The 23813-nt window shown below is 38.5% G+C and overlaps 1 protein-coding gene across 7 annotated transcripts in view; it reads right to left on the bottom strand.

Moving 5' to 3' along the window:
* The window catches only part of FOXP2 (forkhead box P2), a 588171-nt gene extending 565731 nt beyond the window's left edge, over positions 1–22440 (bottom strand). For all 7 annotated transcript variants that reach the window (XM_077752288.1, XM_077752279.1, XM_077752343.1 and 4 more), the window contains exon 1: positions 22315–22440. The gene's annotated coding sequence lies outside the window, so the exon portion shown is untranslated. The remainder of the gene's footprint in view (positions 1–22314) is intronic.
* Positions 22441–23813: the final 1373 nt, after the last annotated feature.

Below are 23813 nucleotides of genomic sequence, written 5' to 3'. Positions count from 1 at the left end.
ATGTTGCTAAATTAATAGTATTAATAAAACCCTGTGTATAGATGTTACCTTAAATATACATTCTAATTCTTTTTTTTATTTTTTAAAATATTTGTTTATTTTTGAGAGAGAGAGAGAGAGTGCAAACTGAGGAGGGGTAGAAAGAGAAAGGGAGACAAAGAATCCGAAGCAGGGTCTAGGCTCAGAGCTGTCAGCATAGAGCCTAATGTGGATCTCAAATCCACGAACTGTGAGATCATGACCTGAGCTGAACTTGAACACTTAACTGACTGTGCCCCCCAGGCGACCATCGAATTCTTACGTTTAAAAATACACTTGAATAATCTGCATTTTGATATAATCCACCTTAATTCTTAGATATAAACTAAAAGAATAATCAGTTCTAATGGCTGGAAGAAGAATGTTAGGCTGAATACAAAAACTAGTTCTTAAAACTTGCAAGAAATCATATCTTTCCAATACAAGTTACTAACAGAAGCAAAAAACTGAAGCAGTAAAGTCATAAATAGCTGCTTTTTGAGGAGAGCAGACTCTAAGTGGAGAAGAACAGGCAAGTTTACCTGCATTCAGAATTTCACCACACTTTGTGCCAGACACTGGTTTTGGTTCTGAAATAAAAATTCTTGTCTAAATTGTAGTTAAGTAATACTTTATAAAGTCAGGTCAATTAAGTCTAAAGAGGCTGACCCTAATAACAAAAAAGAGATGAGGTTGCAAAAATAAACATTATAATTCTAAACTTTTATTGAACATTCAACNCCAGTAAGTAAACATGGTAACTATACGGATAAAAACTTTAAAGAAGTGGCAAAATATATTGACATTTTTATCAGGTGATGTGGCTGTATCTACGTTGTTTTATTTTTATCTTTCTCTATTTGCTAAATTCACATTTAAATTAGTTAACACTAATTTCACCATATATTTACTTCAGAATTTTACTGACAACGACCTCTAAGTATGTACAATGAACTCCCAACCTTCCATATTTTGTGAATAGATATTTCCAGGGCTGGATATTAAAAAACACCATAACAAAATACATTCTTTGGTTTTAAATTGATCCATTTATCCCACTTGAAATTATGCCCCTCACATGACACAATATTGTTTAAGAACAGTTACTCCGCACACACAGTAACCACTTTTTGAGCATGTGCTTTTTATTAGAGGATCACTAACACATGCTCCCAACATCAACGAGCTAAAGAATATGTACTACTTGCCAAACCTTTCTTCCACTGAGCACATATCGCCTCAGTAAATAATTATTTCCAGACAAATGGGAAAAGGGATTTGTGCTTCTTTGACTAAATTATCCAATGTCTTTTCCAAGTACTGAAGGAGACAGAAGACATATGAATATGAAGTAGCTTCAAAACACTCTTCCTAGTGCTTCCTTAGCATCCGAAACCCATAAAGTCCAACTAGTTTCCTCAGTGTGTGTATATACCATGACACCTGACAGAATAGAGAGGCGAGTGTATTAAAGGACCACGGCACTATGCTGTGAGGAGCTCACATCATAGAATACAATGGTCTGGACCATTAGACACAAAGGAGAGGATTCCATTGCCAATGAAAAGTGGTAATTAACTAGACTTATCATAAAAATAGAAAATTGCTCCATATCAGAACCAGGAAAATTATCTTCCTAAATTTAAAACACAGCCAAGTTTAGAGTAAAACTCTCAGGCTCAGGAAGAGCTCCCCAGAACAGGAGAGCAGCAACCCTACAAAAGAAATTACCTAACATACCAAATTTAATTATATGGAAACAGTTTCATACAAATCCATCAGTGGAATAGAAGAAAAATACTAATAGGGAGTCAAAATAATACCCGGAAAGGAGAATCTTTAAATCTACTGTATAATATTGCTTACAAAATATATTTCTCCAGAAAATGAGACTTCATTGGAGTGACGAGTTTATTAATCTAAAAACATCATGTTTAAAGGTAATCAATAAGGTCCAAGGCTTTGATAAATATAAAAAAATACTATAAAACTGAGACAATCTTAAAATAAAATGGATATCTACTTTTGCCACATCTAATAGCTTCAGAGAACTTCATGAATAAACAATTGTAACCTCACTTGCAAATACCACAAACAAAATTCAAAACTAATTTCTAAGTTTCATGTTTCAAGCTTCCAAGGTTATACTGAATCAGGCAGAGATAATATTTGACTTCTGAGCACATCCACAAAGTCAAATTTTCCTCTCAAGAATATTCCTACATCAGCTGTTTGGAACTTAACTGCTTGACCAAAAGGGGTAAGAAAATGAGGAACATAATATATTTGCTTCTGGTAAGCTGCATACCTTCCTTTCTTCTAGTTCCTCAAAATTCACAGGGGCCAATATGAGGGATACTCCCTTAGCAGAATGGATTGCCCCAATCCTAAACCTTGGCACTGTTGTTGTTGTTGTTTGTATATTTATTTTGAGAGAGAGAGAGAGAGAGCGCGCGGGAGCATGAGCAGAGGAGAGGCAGAGAGAGAGAGAAAGAGAGAATCCCAAGCAGGGTCCACGCTGACAGTGCCCTTGGGCTTGAACTCATGAACCTTGAGATCATGGCCTGAGCTGAGATCAAAACTCAACTGAACACTTAGCTGACTGAGCCACTCAGGCACCCTGGCAGTGTTTAAGATGAAAAACACACAAAGTATAGCTAACAAAATATTCTTGCACGGAAAAATAAAATGGGAGGATGAGCTAGGAAAAAAGACAGTCATAAATAAGATCCATGCTAAACACTGAAGGACAGGCATCTACTATCTGGCAGCTGCTGTGTGGGGATCTTTACAAATAGTTTTAGTTCATACAAATAATAGAATTTTCATCCATATTTTACAGATGAAAAATTTAGGTTCAGAGATCAGATAACTTGGCCAAGATCACACAGCCAGCATGGGGCTGAGCCTACGATTCGCTCTCCATCTGTCTAATGCCAAGCCCTCCTCTTGCCATGATGTCAAACCCACATCTTAGTTGACAAATATTCCTGCTGGGCCTCCACTGTGTGCACCCATGCTACAAAGAACTACAAAAGGAATAGAAGACATTGCGTTTGCCCTCCCAGCAGTTAACATCTAAGAGGCATTCTGAAGATTCAGATGCCCAATCCATGAGAAGAAACATGGTATACACAGAGGGAAGGGCAGTTGTCTAGGGAGAGGGAGATGACTCGCTCGTGGCTTCACTATTTATAGCTATATAACCTTGGGTAAATAATAATTGCTAGTATTTCCTCATCTGCAGAGATCTTCTAATCTGTCTTAATTATCTTACGGAATTAGTTTAATGATCCAATTAGATAATATAAGAACCTTATTAGCTATAAAATGTTTTACAAATATGAAATGCTAGTACTGCTATTCAGGTGTCCACAGTCAGGTCATTACAGAACTTTGGGTAGGTATCTGAATTCAGCAATAAAAAGATACGCAGACTCACTTTTGTTTCCCAGGCCTTTTTGTTTTGCTTTGTTCGGGTTGTTTAAGAGAGTCTGTGCTCTAAGAGTGAGGGGATTAACCACCTGGTTCTGGTTCTTGGTTCTTGATCCCTGCACTGCCCACACACTCCAGCTAGCTGTCTGCTAAAGATGGGGTCTGTGACCAAACCACTTTCCCCTGCTACAACTGTGACCCCAAGACTGTCCAGCACACTCCCTGCTAGCCAAAGGTAAGATAGTCCTTTTCCCATTTCTTTCCTCCTATATTTCCTCCCTTCTTCATCAGCCATCACATACAATTAGAACTTCACACTCAAGTGTCTAGCCCACTCCCAAAGCCAAAGCTACCTCAAATTACAAATTCTTTCTCTGTCAACTGTATGAGAAGACCCATTTCCTGAGGGAGACTGGAGGAACCCGGTTCAGAAAGAAACCAGGTGATTAAGACATTCTCAGAGGAGGTGGAGAATTTGCAAAACAAAAACGGCCCAGAGCTGACTGGGAAGAGTTTCATGAATGAGGCTGTGCCAACCACAAGCATTTAAAATAAATAAGCTAAATCAATTCTCTGTATTCAATACAGTATTAGAACACAATTTCCTATCAACTTTCCATTGCAAATTAATCAATATTTAGAATATTCTTTCTGTGAGAATTATTCCCAATTCCAAATAGCCAACTGACAAACTTTGGAAGGCTTAGTATACTTCAAATACATTTGACTGAAAAAGACTTACTGAAATTCTTTAGATAATCTTCATTTTATTTTCTGTAATTTTAAGCCAGCTACTACGATAATGCATAAATTGAGCCTAATGAAGACAAAAATGAACTTTATTTTAACTGAAATGTCACAGAAACAACTTACATACAACGTGACAAATATCCCAGGCTTTAAATGCATATACAACTACTTCTATCTATATTTCTCTCTCTCTCTTACTCTCTCTTCCCCTCCCCCCCCCACATCTTTGTCTGTTTTATTTTAGAGGAAGCTAATAGTATTCTCTCCTTCCTACAATTTGTATTCTATATATGACATTGCGGTTTTTTTTTTTTCAGATTAGTAATAGTAATTCAAAATGCTCACTGATTCAAGAAAAACACCAGAAGTAAAGCTTTTTATTAGATCTTTAGAGATTATCAATTTACTTTCATAGTAGTCATATATTTTATATTCCAAATCACAATTTTATTTCTGATAACTGGTAAAGTTTGGGTTTTATTTCAATTCTCTATTTTCCCAAAAAAATGTTTTAGAAATGCCATATAATATTTTACCCCAGTGTTTCCAAAAGCATGGCCTTCATACCACCTTTTTAAAATAATATACGATATTTTCTAAAAAGGCAGACTCCTAACCCCCAATCCCTCTCCAGAGCTACTAATGAATCACAGTAATCCATGTCAGACCTGGAAGTAAGCATTTTAACAGTTTTCCCCCAAATAATTCTTATAACCAGCAAAATAATCACAAATGATTTTTCACTTATTAAATATAAACATATTTTCTCATCAGCATCATCTAAAACATTTTATAAACTTACTACGTTAAAACATATTAGATCTCTATTTGAATAAATGTTTCTATCTTCTAGCAGTAAAGGCAATTTCTTCAACTAATAATATATTTAGTTTGGTTTGTCATAATTTACCTAGGTACTTTCCAGGGGAGCATTCAACTGCCACATTCAAAAACACTCTAAACTTACCTTAACTTTTACCACCACATACTGAAATTTAAATTAAGAACTAGTCAAAATGACTACATGTTTTGTTGAAAATGAGATTAAAACCACAAATAACAGCATAGGTCTTTTTTTACAGAAATAAAGGCTACAAATATACATATTAATAGTTTTTCAATTAAAGTTGTCTGAAATTTATTATCATCTATGTCATCAAATAGTATTTTTCCCTCCAGTTATATTTCATCATTCACAATTAACATTTTCAAAAAAATCAAAAGAGAACCTCACTCTCTGAGGGAGACCAGAATAGTTCATTAACGATGCATATCCCAGCAGCCCCCATACCTGACTGCATTAGGTCTTTTTGCACTTTCCGTTTTTTTTAGGTCACACAAATACTGTAAGTAATGTAATGAAACCACAGGCTTGTCTGTATTTTCTCTCACAGCCAAGCCCTGGCTCATAAATATTTCATTTATTGTTGTCTTAACTCTAAAAGAGATTTGCCTCTATTTTTCTTGCTTTTTTGAAGCCTCTCTCTTCTGAAAGTGATTCTGATGATGACTCTGGTAAAGTAGTACATACTTTAAAAAAGGGCTCTCATTCAATATGGTGACAACTACCTACGGCAGCGAATCAAAAATTTTTAATACTCAGAAATATGAAATTCATATAGTTCTGAACCAAGATATTTTCATAAGGAATATAAGAGAGAGGAATATTTTCTATACCTTAAAATGATAAGAAAAGAGTTCATGTAAGTACGTTAAGGTTAGAAAACAAGGAGAATTCAAGATGAGATCACAGGGAAAGGTTAGGAGGAAAGGGTAGTATGAGTTAGGTGGGCATCAAAAGTCACAAACTGCTTAGTCAAAATAGTGACTGGTGGAAACAAAAAAGGATTAAAATTCCAATAAAATATACAGAAATGATGTTCAATATGCAACTCTTTCATATGATAAAGCAACAAATGTTACCTCAAATCAAGCCTCCTGTCAAAAAGAGAGATGTGTATTTTGAAGGAAAAAAAAAAAAAAGAAAGAAGATTCAAGCAGTCTACTAGCTACTGAGATTTGTGGATTTGCCCATAGCAATGAAGAAAGAACATCAAGGAAAAAACTATTCCTCATTCTTAATCTTTTCATCCATCTTCCCATCTCCTCCAGCTGAGACTATATAATCTACAAAGTTTACATCAAAAATAAGAACAGAAGCACTCCCCAAGACAGACTCTGCAAGATTGGCTTTAGTTAACTTAGAAAATACACATAAATACCAGAACACATAAACAGAAAAACTTAGCTACAGGGTCGCCATAAGTAAATACAGTAGGAAATCCTCTTTGCTCAAAGACACAGGAGCAAACCTAGTTAAACAGCCATCTGACTGAGAGCACTGATGTGACCAGTTTGCAAATTTCCCATTCCAGACAGATCTTCCCTCATCTAACTGTATCTTCGCATGTGGTCGACCCATATCCTCACTTACCAGTGTGTATAAAAAGTTCTGGGTTTTGCCAAAGCTTTGTCTCATACTTAAAATGGACTCCACTAATTGTGATGCTTCATGACTCGTCCACCTGTCTGGGAACCTTCCTGACATCTTTGTTTGCCCTGACCTCTGGAAAATGTGAAAGACATTCCTGGTTCACTACCTAGATCCTCTGATGACTCAGCTGGTCATTGTACTTTATTACCTAGATTTATACTGTGATACTAATAATGATAAATGTTGAGCATCTAATAAAGTACTGACATACAAATAATTTCTTCTCTCTGAAGGCTTAAAAAGCGATGAGGAGAATTACTACTTTACGTTAATAGTAACAAAAAGGGAAGAACTATCATGAAAGATTTTGTCACAGAATTCTTAGAAGTCTATGTCAATTTTAAGGTCGTAATTCCAAGCCAGTTAATAAATGTGGCATGGATTTTAGTAACAGAAGTAAAAAAGATAAGTTTATATTTATATGAATAACTGTGTGTGTGTGTGTGTGTAGCAAAATATAGTCCATGGGCTAAATGTGACTTAAAGCCTGATTTTTGATAGTCTGTGAGGTAAGAATGGGTTTTCCGGTTTCAAATGGTTGATTAAAATCAAAAGAATATTTTGTGAAATATGAAAATGATATGAAGTGCAAACTTGAGTGTCTATAAGCAAACCAACTGTCACACAGCCACATTCTTCATTATTGTCCATAGCCGCTTCAATACTACAATGGCAGAGTTGAGTGGCTGTGGCAGAGACCTACGACTCACTGAACTTACATTTACTATCTGGTCTTCTACAGAAAAAATTTGCCAACTACTAATATATATATATATATGATGGCTTGGCATGAAACTCTAAAACAAAAAATGGCTTGGGATAAATATCTACTGAAATTAAGAATTACCAAAAGCACAATTATGACCCTATAGCTAACCTGAGAAGGCACTAAAAATAGAAAAAAAATTAGAAAATAGCTAAAAACTTAGAATTACACAGGGATTATTTGACCTTCTAAGTAATATTACATGGCAAGGAACAGCACAGAAACATGACTCAAAGCTTTAATAAATACTTTAAATAGGCTGAAGCACCCCCCTCCTACCTCACCCCAAAAATCTAAGAACATTTCAAGATCTTATTGAGATACTGGAAAAAATGTTAAAGAAGGCATGAGTCTACTGTTTGATGACAATGGTATGTTATCAGAAAACTGAGATGAATCTTGGGTGTTTTTTACATTCTCCATCAAAAAGGAAAGTGTTGAAACCTAAAATGTAAAATCAAATATGATTAATAAGAGAATCAAAGCTCAGGAATTAATAAGAGAACAGTAAGTCACTTTAAATAAATCCACATATACATGACCAATGGATTATAATCTCAAAGTATTAAAAAGTAAATGTTATCACAGAATGATAACTGATAACCTTGGAAGGGTTACAGATCACGGGAGAGAGGACATAATACCTAAGGGGAAAATACGGTTTATATTTTTTTAAGGTAAAAGGATTCTAGAAAATGAAGATCAGTGATCTTGACATTATTCCCCAACAAAACTCTAGAACAGGTTACTAGACAGATGGTTTGTGAGCACTTAAATTTTTTTAAAAAAAACCTGCCATGGATTTGTTAAAAATAAGCCATGCCAAACCTTTTTTTCTTTTCTGACATGCTACTAGATGAGTGAATCAAAGAAATGCATTAGCTGTATAAGAGCTGGACCAAGAAAAATATAGAGAAAAGTCTCTAACGGCCAACTTGGGGTAAGTCCACTTACTATTTGTGTAACTTTGGGGAAATTTCTTAATATCTGGGATAAGAGGCAAATTTCAAGGGTCTCTAAAGTGTCTGCATGTTTTGTGAGCAAAGGCACTGGCAGTTTTTGTTCTGGGCTGTCTTTCCACAAATGTTTGTATAGCAAATAGCCTTTGAAGACCGAAACAGTATCTCCCTATGGAACGAAAGAGAAGTTTACTTACAGCCCGTTATAAAAGATCTGGGTTCCTAAACTTGGCGTTCCTCATGGGCAATACAACTCACTGAGTGTGAGCATGAGTCTGAGCCACTGTACAGAATGCCTGCGGGACCGGGTGGGGCAGAGGGACAAGCAACAAAAACAAAACAAAAAACAAAAAAACTCACACTATTGGCTGTACCAGGAGTAATAAAGCTCTGTCTCTGACCCCAAAGTTGTATGTCTTCCACAAGGATCTATAAAGCACTGGCTGTCTAATTTGGTAACTTGCAAATACACTAAAATTTCAGATCCTTCACAACTCAGCCTTGCCATTTGTCAAAAGGGAAAATAACAGTACCTCCTTATAGAGGTATCACGAAGATGAAATGAATTAATGCATACAAACTGCTTAGAGAATGCCTATTGAAACTAACTGTTCGAAGAAATGCTAGTCATTATTATGATGAATTTCAAATGTATATAGGTAGGTAAATAATCACATCCAAAGGATCAATGACAAGCGAGAGTCCATGTTCACTAACTTTAGTAAAGGCTCCATTCTTAACCCTATTCTGTTCAATAGTTTTATAAATAATTGAATAGAGCTATAAAATGTATTAATCAAAATTAGGGATGACAAAATTGCTAATACAGATAATGGAATCGGGAATTTTTTAGATCCTGACATGTGGAGTAACTAAACTATAAAAGAATTTCAAGGGTACCTGGGTGGCTCAGTCGGTTGAGCGTCCAACTCCTGATTTCCACTCAGGTCATGATTCTAGGGTCAGTCATAGAATCAAGCCCCACATCAGAATCCATGTGGAGCCTGCTTAAGATTCTCTCCTTCTCTCTCTCCCTCCCTCTCTCTCTCTCTCTCTCTCTTTCTCTCTCTCCCTTCTTCTCCCCCACTTGCTCTCTTCCTCTCTCTAAAGGGAAGGAAGGAGAGAAGGAAGGAAGGAAGAAAGGAAGGGAGGGAGGGAGGAAGGGAGAAAGGGAGGAAGGGTGAATTTAGACATACAAATCCTATTTTTAAAATAAACTATTCAAATTGTGTATTGATGTAATTTATATGAAATTAATTACAATTTTAGTGACAATGTAACATGACAAAAAAATGAATCACTATTAAGTTGGAGAAAAAAATGGAGAAAATTTTCAATGTGTTCTATGTCAGTCAGGTGACACTTTGGTTTGGTATTTAGCTCTGGGTACATTTTAAAGGGAAACTGGCAAACAGAAGCATACCCACAGGAGAGTTAATCAGAACTGTGAGGAATGAAATATGTCCAAATATTATATAAAGTATAACAGAAGAAACTTGACTTCTTTAGCCTGAGAAAAGAAAAGATTTATTAGAAGTGAAAACTTTCAGACATCTACAAAGTTATCAATGTGAAATACCCTGTGTAAATCCAAAGGGTAAAGCTAGAAATAATGGCTAACTGATTCCAAATCAATGTAAGGAAGAGCTTTTTAACAATTAAAGTTTTTCAAATGTTGGATGTTAAAATAACAAAATTTTCATTCGCGGAAGTTTTTGAAAGCCACTAGCCAGGATTATGACCTTGGGGATTACCTCCTTCACATTCAGAGGTCTTTTTACTGCTCACTTCTTGTCTGAAAAAAGGCCAACGCGCAGGAAGTTTCTCCAGGATTCTTGTCTAATTTCACTCCTGTCTTTCACTCCCTGGTTTCTGTTCCATTTCAGCCCAGCTAGCCCCTTCACACTGACAATTTGTTCTTAGCAGCCCACGTGCCTCTCTGATTCAGCTCTTTGATTATTCCCTTTCCATACACCACAGCCCATCGGCAATTTGACAGAGGCTTCTGGGTAACAAACCCTAGCCCCATCTCCCATCTGGCTTGGAAGGGAGAATGGAAAATGAATTTCATGATCGCAAAGGATCTTTTCATTTCTAGGGTTCTTAGAGTCTTCTTACTTCCTTTGCCATTTGCAGAAATTGGTGGATGATCAGTGACTGAGGAATAAACAAATAAGTGAATGCATAAATGACAAAACATTATTAAACAACTGATGACGAACTCCTTTCTTCTTTAAGAACTAGCTACCTGACTGGGTCTTAGATCTTCCAATCAAACTGATGACAAGGAATGAAAAGACGTGACCAGTTAACACCTGTGGAAATAAGGACAGCAAGTTTGAAAGCAAGAGAGATTGGAGGTGGGAGCAGGAATGAGGGAGAGAACTATGGTGAAGACACCAAAATTAATTTTTAGAAATGGTCAACCAATAAAATCTCTTATTTACAAACCACACTAACTTATAAGGCAAAATAAAATCTGAGGCTATATAAAAATATAATTGAAAAAAATAAATTAAAATGTATTTGAATATAAAATGAGATGATTCTAAACCCCGAAGAAATTATGACAGGAACAAGCAACTGCATTATTGCAAATGCAAAAATGATACACCACAACAATATAAATTAATCTCAAATCCATTATGCTACGTGAAAGACAAGCCTAACTCCGAAGGCTACACACTGTAGGATTCTGTTTGTTTATAAGATAGACTTGAATGTGGTATACATATACAATGGAATATTATTCAGCCATAGGAGAAGAGGGTATCTTGCCATTTGTGACAGCATGGATGGACCTGGAGCACAGTATGCTAAGTAAGAGAAGTCAAAGACACCTATGTAGAATCTAACAAAAGTCACATTTATTAAAAAAAAAATAAAACACAAGTAAAATGGTGGTAACCCAGGGATGGGGTGTTAAAGGTTAAGACTGATGTTACTTAATGGTACATATTTGCAACTTGCTTACAAACAAGTCATAGAGATCTAATGTATATGGAATATAGACAGTATGGTACTACAATTATGTAATGTGATAAATATCACCACAATGGTAATCATAACATATAAATGCATCAAAGTAACACATGAGACACCATAAATTTATACAGTGTAAAATATGCCTTTAAAAAAAAGGAGATTTGAAAGAACAAAACTATAGAGACATAAAACAGATCAATGGTTACCAGGGCCTGGAAGATAAGGGAAAAGGGTTGACTAAAAACCACATGGAAAAATTCTGTAACATGATTTTGTCAAAATATACTGCTAAAAAAGGGGTGAATTTTACCATATGTAAATTATCTTTAATTAAGAATGGAAAGAAATTAAAGAGCTTAAAATAACTTTATAAAGATAAGTAATCAAAATACAGTGTGCGTCATTAATAAGACAGAATAAAAGGAGGGAAAAAATTACCAGAATCATTTCTACAATATAATAAGCAATATTTTATATTATTTTTTAAATTTATTTCATTAATTTGAGAGAGAGAGAGAGAGAAGGAGCATGAGTGGGGAAGGGCAGAGAGAAAGGGAAAGAGAGAATCCCAAGCAGGCTCTGCACTGTCAGCAGAGAGCCAACGTGGGGCTCAAACCCACCAACAATGAGATCATGACCTAAGCCAAACTGAGCCATGCTGGCGCCCCACCAATACCTTATTTTAGAGTAAAATGTCAAATGTATAGCCAAATAGGTTTTTAAAAATAATCAAAGATAAATTTACTTCCCATGAATAGTCCACATGTAAAAATAAAATTATTCATCCACATTCCATCTCCTAAATATACTCTCATAAGAAACATAATCCTAGAAATAAGAAAATAAACATTAAATATTTTTGTTAGTTATGTATTCATAGCTTGTTACCATATATTCTCTTTCATTGTACATTTGCACTTATAATTTGATCTTACATAGTCAGAAAAACAAGTTGTCTCTCAAAATGAAACAAACCTTGTAATAACAATGTTCCTTTAATATAGTAATATGAGTGAGCATGTACTTAGTCATATTTTAGAAACTGGCATTGTTGCAGCCCAGTGGAAACGCTCTATTTTCAGGATACAATTAGAAGGATATCAAAGAGAATAGGTTTGTAAAATCAAATACCAATTAAACATAACAAATGACATTGTCTTTCTTCTGTTTGTGGAATGGTAGGAACAACAGATGTGCAGGGTGAGGGATAGTTTAACATTATTGAAAATTACAAAACAGCAAAGAATTAGAAGGATAAGATGACTTAAAAGCATACTTTTCCAGAAATAAAGAAATATTACAAGTTGATTGAAATTATAGATTTAAAATTATGTTACTTGGGACAACACAAAGTCAGGCTGTCCGATGAATTATATTTTTAGTTACAGAAATATTCATTCTCTATAACATATGACAAGGTAAAATTAAAATGGGAATGTTTGCAAGCTTACATCATGGCTAAAACCTACCACAATTTATAATCCTTTACATTCAGAGAAGAATTCTTTGTTGCTATTCTTCTTGTTTGTCTGCATAGCAAGAAAAGCAGCCAGAATAAAGAAAGGGACCACACTTTGCATTGGATGGCACACTTCATGGGGTGTGTACACTGGTATGATGTATGTGTTGCACAACTGGGGGATGGGGAAGCAAAGCAAAAGAGGAATGATCTAGATGAGGCTCTAAAAACTTTTTAACAGTACCCAGGAGAAGAAGAAAGACGCCTCAAGAGATTTGGGACAAAACTTCCTATGTGGCACACTGTATAAAACCGTGTCACTCCCTTTAAGCCAAACTACAGCAAAGACATGTAGTATTCCTATAGCTGGGAGTTGTGTTTCCTTTAATGCCGCACAATGCATAGGCTGGACCATGTGGCCGCCCGACATTTTATGTGGGTTCTAAAAATGTTATGTCTGTGTGTGTGAAGTCCATCAAAAAGGGGAGCTCTAATTTTAAAAGACAAAGTTTATCAAACAGCTTATCCAACTCCACATCTTATTTCTGGATTGGTGACACCTCGAGCTAAATATATGAATGAGCACAAGACCAAGGTAAAATTGTGAAGAAATTAATATTGGGGAAAGTTAATGACGCACTTTAGGGGAGAGAATGCCAGGTGGTTATTTATTCTTTTTAACCCAAACATGATCAACCTCACATGCACTCTCCCTTCTCTGCTTGTGGGAGCTTTCTGGTTATACAAGAGGAGGCTCCATTCCTGACAAAGACGGATGGAAATGGTGTGAAAATACCCGATGGGCTACAACATTAGAAAAAAATACCCTTAAATTTTAACTGAGCATCCCCCCACAGGAGCTTCATAAGCAAAGTCACATGTGGTAATTTTTGTTAGTTTTAATTGTGTTTACTTTAGGAAGTCTTTTTCCTCCATTCATTATTACGTGTGTGCTTATGACAGCAAAGAGAGAACATGTTCATAGCTTCAAATTTGATTCTACATATTTCAAAAAGGATTTGAGTTGAAAGCAACCTAAAAACTAATCCAGGCTCTTTTTAATTTTGGAGGAAATAACCTACCCAACATCACACGACAGTTACAGACAGACCAAGTACTAGAATGCAGGTCTCTTGGCACTTAACATGGAACTGTGCATAGTAAACCAAACTGGCTATTTTACTAGCTGTGATAATAATTACACTTTCCAGAAGGCCCCATCTTCATTTGCATTCTAAAATGCATTATTACTAAAGAAGTGCTTTAACACAAAACTTCCTTCTCAGGACAAGGAAAGGATTGGAACTTGGAGTAGCCAGATGGCAACATGGAGGGCACTGGGTATCTACGGAGCAGAAGAAGAGCAGAAGGTGTAAGTTGGTAATTTTTTTTAAAGGGGAATGTGGGGTAATTATGTAATAAAAGCCCACTTTGCCTTGCTTCACGGTTTTCCAAGGGCTATATATTCACTGATGGTATGATAAAATATGAGAATGATTTTGAAATATTTCATAACTCAGTCTGGAGGAGGGAAGCAAGAAAAAGAAAAATGAGAAGAGGCAAAGAGGCCCTCCTCCTTTATTATCAATACAAAAGGAGGTAAACACCTTTCCCTAGTCTCAAGATATCTCAAATAAAATTGTTGGGCAAGTTAGTGCATATTTCAAACATGGACATAATATGTGGGAGGGAGATCTATAGAGCATTAGGTTGAGAAGAAAATAATCAATGGGGATTACAGAGTATACTTGTGATGAGCACCAGGAGTTGAATGGAAGTGTTTATATAGTGATATTGAACACCTGAAAGAAACTAATACTACACTGTATGGTAACTAACTGGAATTTAAACAAAAACTTAAAAAGAAAAAACTATCTGTGAATCTGTATGATGTTTTATGAAGAGTTGTACCACTTATTCATACCTTGGTTATAGATGTCCAAAAGCAATTTGGGCAAGCTCCAGAGTGAGGTTTTAAATTTAGAGAGATGGACCTTCCAAAAATCATCAATACTCAATCTGCTCTGTTTAAGGATAGATATTGAAAGAGTGAGGCAAAAGAGAAGTTGTAAATTTATGGTGCATGGGTCAACGCAGAGAGGAAAGCCATCTAAATCTAAACGTTTTCAGAAGAGACCTTGGCTTTACCCATTTCCTCCTGTCTTCCCCACAGACAATCTCAGAAATACTTGCTATGCCAATGTTGTGTTCATAATGTAGCTATCAGAAATATCTATAGACATTATTTATGTTATTCACATTAAGATAAAATTATGAAATATATGATGAAATATCACTTTGACTGTCCTAAGTATTATTATCTGGAAGCACTTAACTATTCACCATTTGTTGCTGCCTAGAAAGAAAAACATTGGTTCACACCTTTCAAAAGTTAAGTATATAACTGTTTCTCAGATCAGATTAAAAAAGCGATAGAAAATATTGAACTTGAAGTGTATCCACCTGAGATGAGAACCATGTCTTGGTCAATAATAGTAGTGAACAGTTTTCCCAAATGTGACATAGAATAAAATAAGTGTAAGAGGAAAAACTGAGGTGAAAAGTAATTGCGCCTACTCAAAGAGTGAGTCAAGGATATAGACAGAAGTAATTTCTTGGCCCTCTGACGACTCACTCATTCTCTCGTTCAATATTTAGTTTTATAGCTGCTATCGTGCAAAGCACCATTCTACGCATTGGATGAGAACACTGAACGGAACAAAATCCCCAACTCCCTGCAATATACCTGCTCATCAGGAAAAAGTGATAAATAAACAATGTTTCTAAACGTCAGCTGATGATGGTGCTGTGGGGAAAATTAATGTATGGCTAAGGTGGCAAAGTATGATCAATGAGGATTTGTTATTTTATACAGGACAGTCAGAGGAGGCTTCTCTAAAAAGGATGTTTGAATAGAGACATGAAATTCATGAAAATATCTGAGTGTAGAGCATTTCAGACAGAGAACACAGAGAAAAAAATCCGAGGTGGGAATCAGCTTATCCTGTTTTGAGAAATATCAAGGAAACCAGTGTGTTTAGAGTTGACTGAGTAAGAGGGAAATGTTAGGAAAGAATGTCAGATAGGTAGCAGGGGTCAAATAACATGGACTTATATAAGGTCTTTGTCTTTTATTCTCAGGGACATAAGAAGCTGTTGGAAGGTTTATAGAAAAGACTGACATAATCACATATTTTAAAAAGATCACTCTGCTGTGTGGAGAACGGACTGTGTTGCCTAGAGGGAGAAGAAGGGAGATAAATAAATAGCTACTGCAACAATTCAGGTAGCAGATAGTGGCCTGTCTGATCAGACTGTTAGCAGTGGTGGTACTAACTAGATGCATAAAAAAAGCTTGGGTGGGTTGAGGGGAGGCACTTACCTAAACTCAAGGCAGACTCAGAAAGGGGGAATAATGAAGACAAAAAAAGGAAGTGAAGAGTTAGCTAGAAGCATACAGATATAGATCAACTAAATCCTGGAACATAACTTTGGGTGAAGTAATGGTGAGGAATAATCCTTAAAGATGTTGGGGATCTTTTTTTTAAATGAGATGATTTTATGACAGTCTACATATGCTAAGATGTTAAGCTATTTGGATTAGTGTACTATAAGTTTCTCCTCGCTATCTGCCAGTGAGAAATTTTATAAATGCTTTCTCTGAAATATGTCTACCGCTTATTTTTTTCTTACCCCCTAAAATACACTTTAAGAAAGTTTGTTTTTTCTTAATTTGAGAAAAAGTTGTAAAATGATGGCTGTAGCTGTGTATGTGTACCAAAATGATACAAAACTAAAATACAAAAAACTTTCACAGAAAATGCCATTATAAAAGTTAAGAAGAAAGAAATGAATAACAGAAACATTTTACACTATTTCTAGTAGTATGCTTTATTTGGGGAACTCAAAGTAAATTTCCTTAACTTCCTTTTAAAAAAAAAGTGTAACATTCTCATGGCATAAATCTTTTAGGCTTATGTTAGATAGTTCTTTAAAAAGAAACACTAAAAACTTAAATAAATTTTAAATCAACATTATCCTCCACAAAGTATATTTTAAGCCATCCAAGATAGAAATCAAGAGAAATTAAGCAACATTAATAAACTAAAATTGCTGAGAGCTTTTAAACCCCAGGGGATTCATTTGCTTCACAGCCATGTGCTTTTACAACATTTAAATTTTATTTGCTTTTGCTAATAAAAATAATTTGCCACAGAGATAGAAATGAAGACATATTTATCAATATAATGGGAAGGTATGTTCTAGAGGTCTTTGGTGTATTGAAGGAAGAGGAGATATACAACTGAATGGGAGACAGACTTAAATTGGTAGAGTATAGGTCCAAGAATACATATTTCATAGGTCAAGGAATTTTCAAAAGGCTAAACCCAGCCCTGCATAGATAATTCACAGAGAAAATGCATTTTAAATAAAAATTTAGATAAAATTATATAAATTAAGGTAATTTAGAATGTCAGCTGTTCATAGAAAGCAAGTTGTACGGGTGAAGAAATACAATAAAGAGTATGCAAAGTTCAGAACTACAAAATGAAAAAGTATTAGGATTCAAAGTGAAACAGGGGTGATACCAGTATAGCCCATTTTTTAAGCCCTGGTACTTTTAATTTAGCTGCCTGGCAGAAACCTGTATAGATAAATACAAATTCCTAGTCACTCTAATTACAAAATTGACATTATTCTCCTAAGAATTAGGCCAATTCTTAACGACACTGCATTTGAGAAAACGGCGAACTGCTGAATCATCTATCTAGAGAGAAAAAAGTTTTAATAAATACTGAAAATAAGTCACCACATATATATAGGTTTACTTTTTCATTTTAATAGGAATAGTGTGGGAACATTATGAATCTAAATCCTCTTTAAGGACCTCTCTCCAGCATCTCAGTGTTCTAACATTAACTTCTTAATCAGTCACAATAATTCTTCTCATTTCACCAAAGTTACTTTCTTTTTTGTTTGTTTTGTCTAGAAATTGGGGGCAGGGCGTTGATAAATACACTGAGCAGAGCAAAAGAATATATACAAAAATACATCAGAGGTAATGACAAGGCAAAAGTAAATCAGCAAATGGGAGTAAATTCCCATTTATTTTAATACGTAAGAATACCTACAAGGAAAGAATATTCTACCATATGAGTATTTGTGTAATTCAACAATAATGAGTATTCACGTAACCAATGTGGGACTTAAGAAAAAAAAATAATGGTACTTTTAGACAACTCTCCAAACTATACTTAGTTAGGGTGCTGAAAAATTATGAAAAATATAGTAATGGGGTCCACCTGCAAGTTCCGAAAAACAAATGAAGAACCTAAAGTTCTGGAACAACTCCATAAAAAAAAATCAATGAAAATGACTTAAGTCACATGGAGGGGCGGAACCCTAAGAATTTAAAAGTACTTTATAAAGACTATGGAAGTGATAGGACTGGAAACCAAGTATGTTAAGAAATACACAGTTGGATCAAGGAAAATATGTCATCTAAAGAAAAAATAGAACTAGACTATGGCATATAACATTTCAATTAGGTACTAGATTATCTGTGGATCATAAGGACTAGAATATGTTTAACGCAAGTTGCAAGCACCTGTATTACTTTTCCAGACGCTTAAGAAAATAAGCAACAATCATTTGGGGTTGGAACTGATCAAGTTTGTTAGACTCCATGAATTGGGGGTTACATAAGTAAGGTTACTTTGCAAAATCTATGTAAACCTTAAGCTCTCATTGGGCCTAATTTAAGAAACAAGGTTTCTTTATTCAAAGGGCAGTGTGAATCTGAGCACTGGTTAGAACATTTTGGATCCATTCATTTATCAATAAGAGAGTACCCCCATCTATCACAAAGTTAAAAAAAAATCAACAACAGTTTGAGTGTGACACAAGAATTAGTATTCAGTCATTGCAACGGAATTGTTATTATTTCTGAATCCAATGGTGGTTCACAATTTTGTCTAGCAACAATGAAGTCAAGAGAACTTCTCAGTGACATTCTCTTCTTACAAGTCAATGGTTTCTTTCTGATTTAATTTAGAGAGGCAGAAAATACGTGACCACTTCCGTCATTCTGTTTTCTACCAGTATTATAACTAATAGCTGATCTAACATGAGACTATCAACACAGAAATAGACAAGGGTGATGAGGCAGAGCCAGCTATAAATCCTTAAAAATATCACAAATAATATGCCCTTTATGTAATTGAGTTCTGTATCCCTCACATCTTCTCTTGAAATAAAAATGTCTGCTAAATTTGTCTGGCTATGTTCATTATACTGTTAGATGCCCTGAGTCTCAGTCAAACCATGAAGTTATTTTCACATATTTAAATATGCTTTCATAAAGTATAATTCTAATAGCTCTACAAAGAGAATTGGTCTGTGCTTTTAAATCTTTGCTTGTACAAAAGGAATAGAACTCCTCATTACAGGTTATCTGTAAATTTAATGTTCACTTTTTTCCTATTTTTACAAAATATTACCAGGATTTATTTTATTTGTGAAAACAAAACTGCTGTGCTATCATCATCGTTGCAAAGAAATAAAACTTCAATGACAGTTTATTCAGATACAACCACTAATAAATCCAGTCATGTTATAATGTGATTAAAGGTCTCTTTTCACTCCAGAGTATGAACTCTATGAAAACAATATTCAAGTCTAAAATTTCTATCACTCTAAATCCCAAAATAGAAGTTGAGGAATTTTGAAAAAGTTAAAAAATAGTTCATTATTGTTATTTGCATATAATTTCCTTTGATTATTCTATATCCACTGTAGTGTAATGGTAACATTTTAATTATCTGTATATAAAAAGAGAGCAGGTACTGCATTCCTTAAATTGCATTATAAAGAGAATACTCTTAAAACTCTTGTATTCTTAAAAGTGAACTTTAAGATGATCTTTTAAAACTGAGTGTCCTCCCTCACTTACCTACAATGATGTATCATCAGGTTTCCAGTCTCCTCTTTAAAAGTTAGTCACTTAATCACAAACACTATTCCACTCAGTTTTCGGTAACAATGAAATAGTGGGGTTCTTAAGAAGTACTGAATTGAACAAGTACTGAACCGAGGTCTCATTAAGTAACAAAAATGGGAGGATGGGAGGGAGGAAGAAAAGAAGGAAAGAAACACTGACTTTTAAAAAGCTTCAAAACTAAAATGAAATTTTATGACCCTAATGATCATCATGTACCTAACTTCATACCCACTTTATTCATGGTATACACAAATAAATCAAAACTGTAAATTAATTAACAGTATTAAACAAACGCTACATTTTAACATTCCAGTACACTGAGAATATACTTATCCATAACTCATAGTGACAGAAAAGATAAACAGGCCCCTTGACAACATGAAACATTTCCCGAGGTACGCCACAATGCAAGATTGAAGAGGAAAATATCTAAAAGCTCATCTTGGCTTCAGTGTTGACCTCTAACATAGACTTGCTATTAAACACACCCCTTCTGTCTCCTTGGCTGCCTAACCAAACTATTTGAGTTAGGAGAGCATGCAAAGAGGTGCCTTCCAGGCAAACTTTTGTTTTCTAAAAGTTAATCTCTCCAAATACTTCCAGTTGGAAACCGTCCACTTCAGCTACTTGACACCAGGGCGTCACTTTCTCCCCTCGGCTTACCTGCTACTACTTAACTATTCTTCCAAGTAGACTCTGGGCATGTTGGGGAGGTAGCTCTTTAAGCACTTCCGAATCCATGAGGACTATATATGTACACATCTTACACACTCCCACAGGTCTCTCACACCCTTTCTCCCTCCGGCCAGTTCTCAGCACTCACCCAGGCCACGTCCGGAATGCCAGCCCACCTGGGAGCCAACAGTACTCGAGGAATAATCCTCAAGATCAAGAAACTGACTGGATTGCAACATGTGGTGAGAGAAAAAGGGGAGGGGGGGGAAGGATTGAAGCATTACAGATAGCAGCTGTCCATTAAATGGTTTAAATCTGTTGGTTAAAAAGCTGAATAAACAAATTCACAGATGGGTCTGTTTCCTTGGGGATTCCGGAGTCTGAGGAGCTCCCTAAGCAGTGTCCGGTTTGGCCTCTCTGGAGTCGTCCCTATGCAAAACTCGCACCCGTTGCGCTCTCAAAAGCCCCAGACTCGCACGTGTCTTTCCCCTCCGGTTCCTCCTAATCGGCGTCACCCCACGCGCCAGGTGCCCTGAGAGACTTACCTAAGAGGTCTCAGAGTCTGAGGATAGTAGGGCACCTTCTCCTCCCTGCTCTAGACAGGCCCAAACGCCCTCAACAAGCGAGGGTCCACAACGACGCTCGCACCGAGGTCGGGGTGTCGGGGCGCGTCCCGGCCTGCAGAGCGGCGAGAGGCGCGCCCGGCCACCCAGTGGGTCCTGCCGGGCAGCCGCCGCCGCACGTGAGCCGCGGCGAGCGCGAAGGGCCGTCGGGACGCGAGCCCTGCCCGGGTCAAAGCCAACCCGAAGCTACCGACTGCCCTCCGCTCGCCCGGGGCCTCCACGGACTTACAGGTAAAAGCCCAGAGAGAAGCCCTCCCTTTCTCCGCAAGGTGCCCGCGCCCCTCCCACATTCCCTCCCTAAAGTACCGGGAGGCGCGAGTTCCCCCGAAACCTACGCACAGACTGAGGAGACCTTTGCACGGCAGAGTAAAACTAGGACAGACCCCGGGTGAAGCGGTCTTGCTAACTGGGGGCAGGGGAAGAGCGTGATCGGGGGCAGCAGTCAAGATGTACCATTATCCCGAAGCATCACTAGGGGCCAGGAGTTTCTTCACTGGAGAAACAGTTGTGTCCCTCTCCGCCTCTAGTTCCCAGGAAAGTACTTCTTAGATGAACGCTGAAGCACCTAACTTAGAGACGGACGAGCAGCATGCACTTGCCCAATTGAGTAAATAAAGGTCAGCGGTTGGATCAATAGTGTGCTTCCAACCGCCAGATGTTTTTGCTGTTGCTTCTCCTCCCAGGGGGAAGGGGGGGAAGGGAGAAGGAAGAGACAACAAACAATAAAAATAAAAGAGTAAACAAACACACATCTGGTGTTTCGACACACATTTTCCTCCAGCCTTGGTCTCTCTGGACGAGGCACAATTTTGCATATTCAAAACTAAAAATTAAACGTGAGCCAACGGCAACCTCCTCTCTGTCGATTCTCCCTTCCCCCCATCACAATGCAAAATGAAAAGCAACAACAAGTGGTGCTGTTAGGTCCGGACGGCGACCCCGACGCGGAGCCGAAATTTGACACATGTCACCCCCGCCCCGCCGCACCGAGCGCTGCGGCTGGGGCTAAACTTTGCCGCCGCCGCCGCCGCCGCCGCCGCGGGAGGAGCGCGCAGCAGAGTAAAGTCGCAGCCCGGCCCGGCGTGGAGGCGGCCGGGACGGGGTGGGGTGTGGAGGTGCAGCGCGCCAGAGTGAGGGCGAAGAAACTTACCGCGACCTGGGACGCCGGGGCAGCGTCCCGGGAGGTGGCCCCCGCGGCGCCGAGGCAGAAGCCTCCAAACAACACACCCACGAGCGAGTCCCGGCAGCTGCTGCCACGAGTGGGGGGCGCGCCCTGGGCGGGGGAGGGGGGGCCGGAGGAAGNCTGCCGGGCCACTTGTTTGTTTTGTTTCACTTCGCGTTGTTATTGTTGGTTGTTGTTGTTGACCCGCAAAGTGGTTTGGAACCAGCCGCTGAGAATGCCTGTCGCCCCCATCCACCTATCTCCCCCGGCCCCCCAACTTCTTTAAAGGAGGGGGAAACGCGGAGCCGAATATTGTTCGGATTGCAGTGGAGCCTCCTGGCTGACGTCAGGTCCACCTGCTATGTAAACAACTCGCCGGAGAACTTGTTTGTTCCGCGCCGGATCTTCCCCCACCCCCACCCTTCTCCCCACCTCCAGCTCCGCCTCCTCCCGCTCGGCCCAGACGGCGCGTCGAGGAAGGGGGTGGGGAGCGAGGAGAGAACAAAACCGTATGCTGTATTGGCAAAGCCGAGTTGTGTCTGCTGCTTCTTGGCAGTCCCCAAAGTACGTCCTCTCAGCAGACGGAGCTGCTGGCAAATGAAGCAGGGGATTCCACGTGAAGTGCAGAAAGCCTCGAAGGGATCCAAAGCCCTCGGTGGCAGCGAGTTAAAAGTGCATGGTAGTGAGACAGGGAGACCCAAGCGTGCGTTAAAACGCTGATTGGCCTTTCTTTTCACGGTGTGCGCCTCTGCGGCCTGGGCTGGAGAGAGGCCGAGTGTCTTTCTCACTCTTCATTGTTGTCGTGGCTCGTGTCTCACTTGGGCCCGGGAGTTCCTGGGCTTCCTCGTGGTGGCCCTGTCCGGGTCACCCGCGTGGGGCTGGGATGCGGGCCGGCCGGGGCGGAGCTTGAAAAGAAGGGGCCGCCGAGCTGGGACTTTTTAGGGTTTGAGGCTTTCGAGACGGGCCCTAGCAGTGACTGAGGGTTGCCAAAGTGCCCGGAATGAAAGGAGAGAAGAAACTGCCTGAGCCCGCTCCGCGCGCACTTCAGAGCCGAGGCGCCGGCGCGGGAGATGCGCGGGCCCAGCCTCCGGCGCCCGGGGCCCAGCTCCGGTCCGTGGAGCACGACCCAGCCGGCGGGCCCACGCGGGACCAAGGGGATGACGAGGGAAGGGCCGAGGGAGGACCAGGCGGGCCTGGATGGGACGCGGNGCCCCACCCTCCACCCGCCGCCTTCCCGGCGAGCTGCCGCCGGAGCCGGCCGCTCAGCTGACAATCAGTGGCGAAGCGTGGCGTTCCGAAAAGCGCTGAAACTTTCTTCCAAATAGCTGCAGCCGTGAGGCCATTGCGAATTAGAGCCTGGCCCCCAGCTGCTTCCCGGCCAACTTTAACATCTCCGGTGGCAGAGAGGGGGAGGGTGACTGGGGAGACGGGCGAGCCGCACTAACTTCTGCCTTTGAGTCTTTCTTTTCCTCAAAGAGCAGCGCGCC

Source organism: Crocuta crocuta, unplaced genomic scaffold, assembly GCF_008692635.1.
Source record: "Crocuta crocuta isolate KB4526 unplaced genomic scaffold, BGI_CrCroc_1.0 scaffold397, whole genome shotgun sequence".
NCBI classification, from domain to species: domain Eukaryota; kingdom Metazoa; phylum Chordata; class Mammalia; order Carnivora; family Hyaenidae; genus Crocuta; species Crocuta crocuta.
The sequence above is the reverse complement of the archived record's forward strand: the minus strand, read 5'-3'. Positions and strand labels throughout refer to the sequence as shown.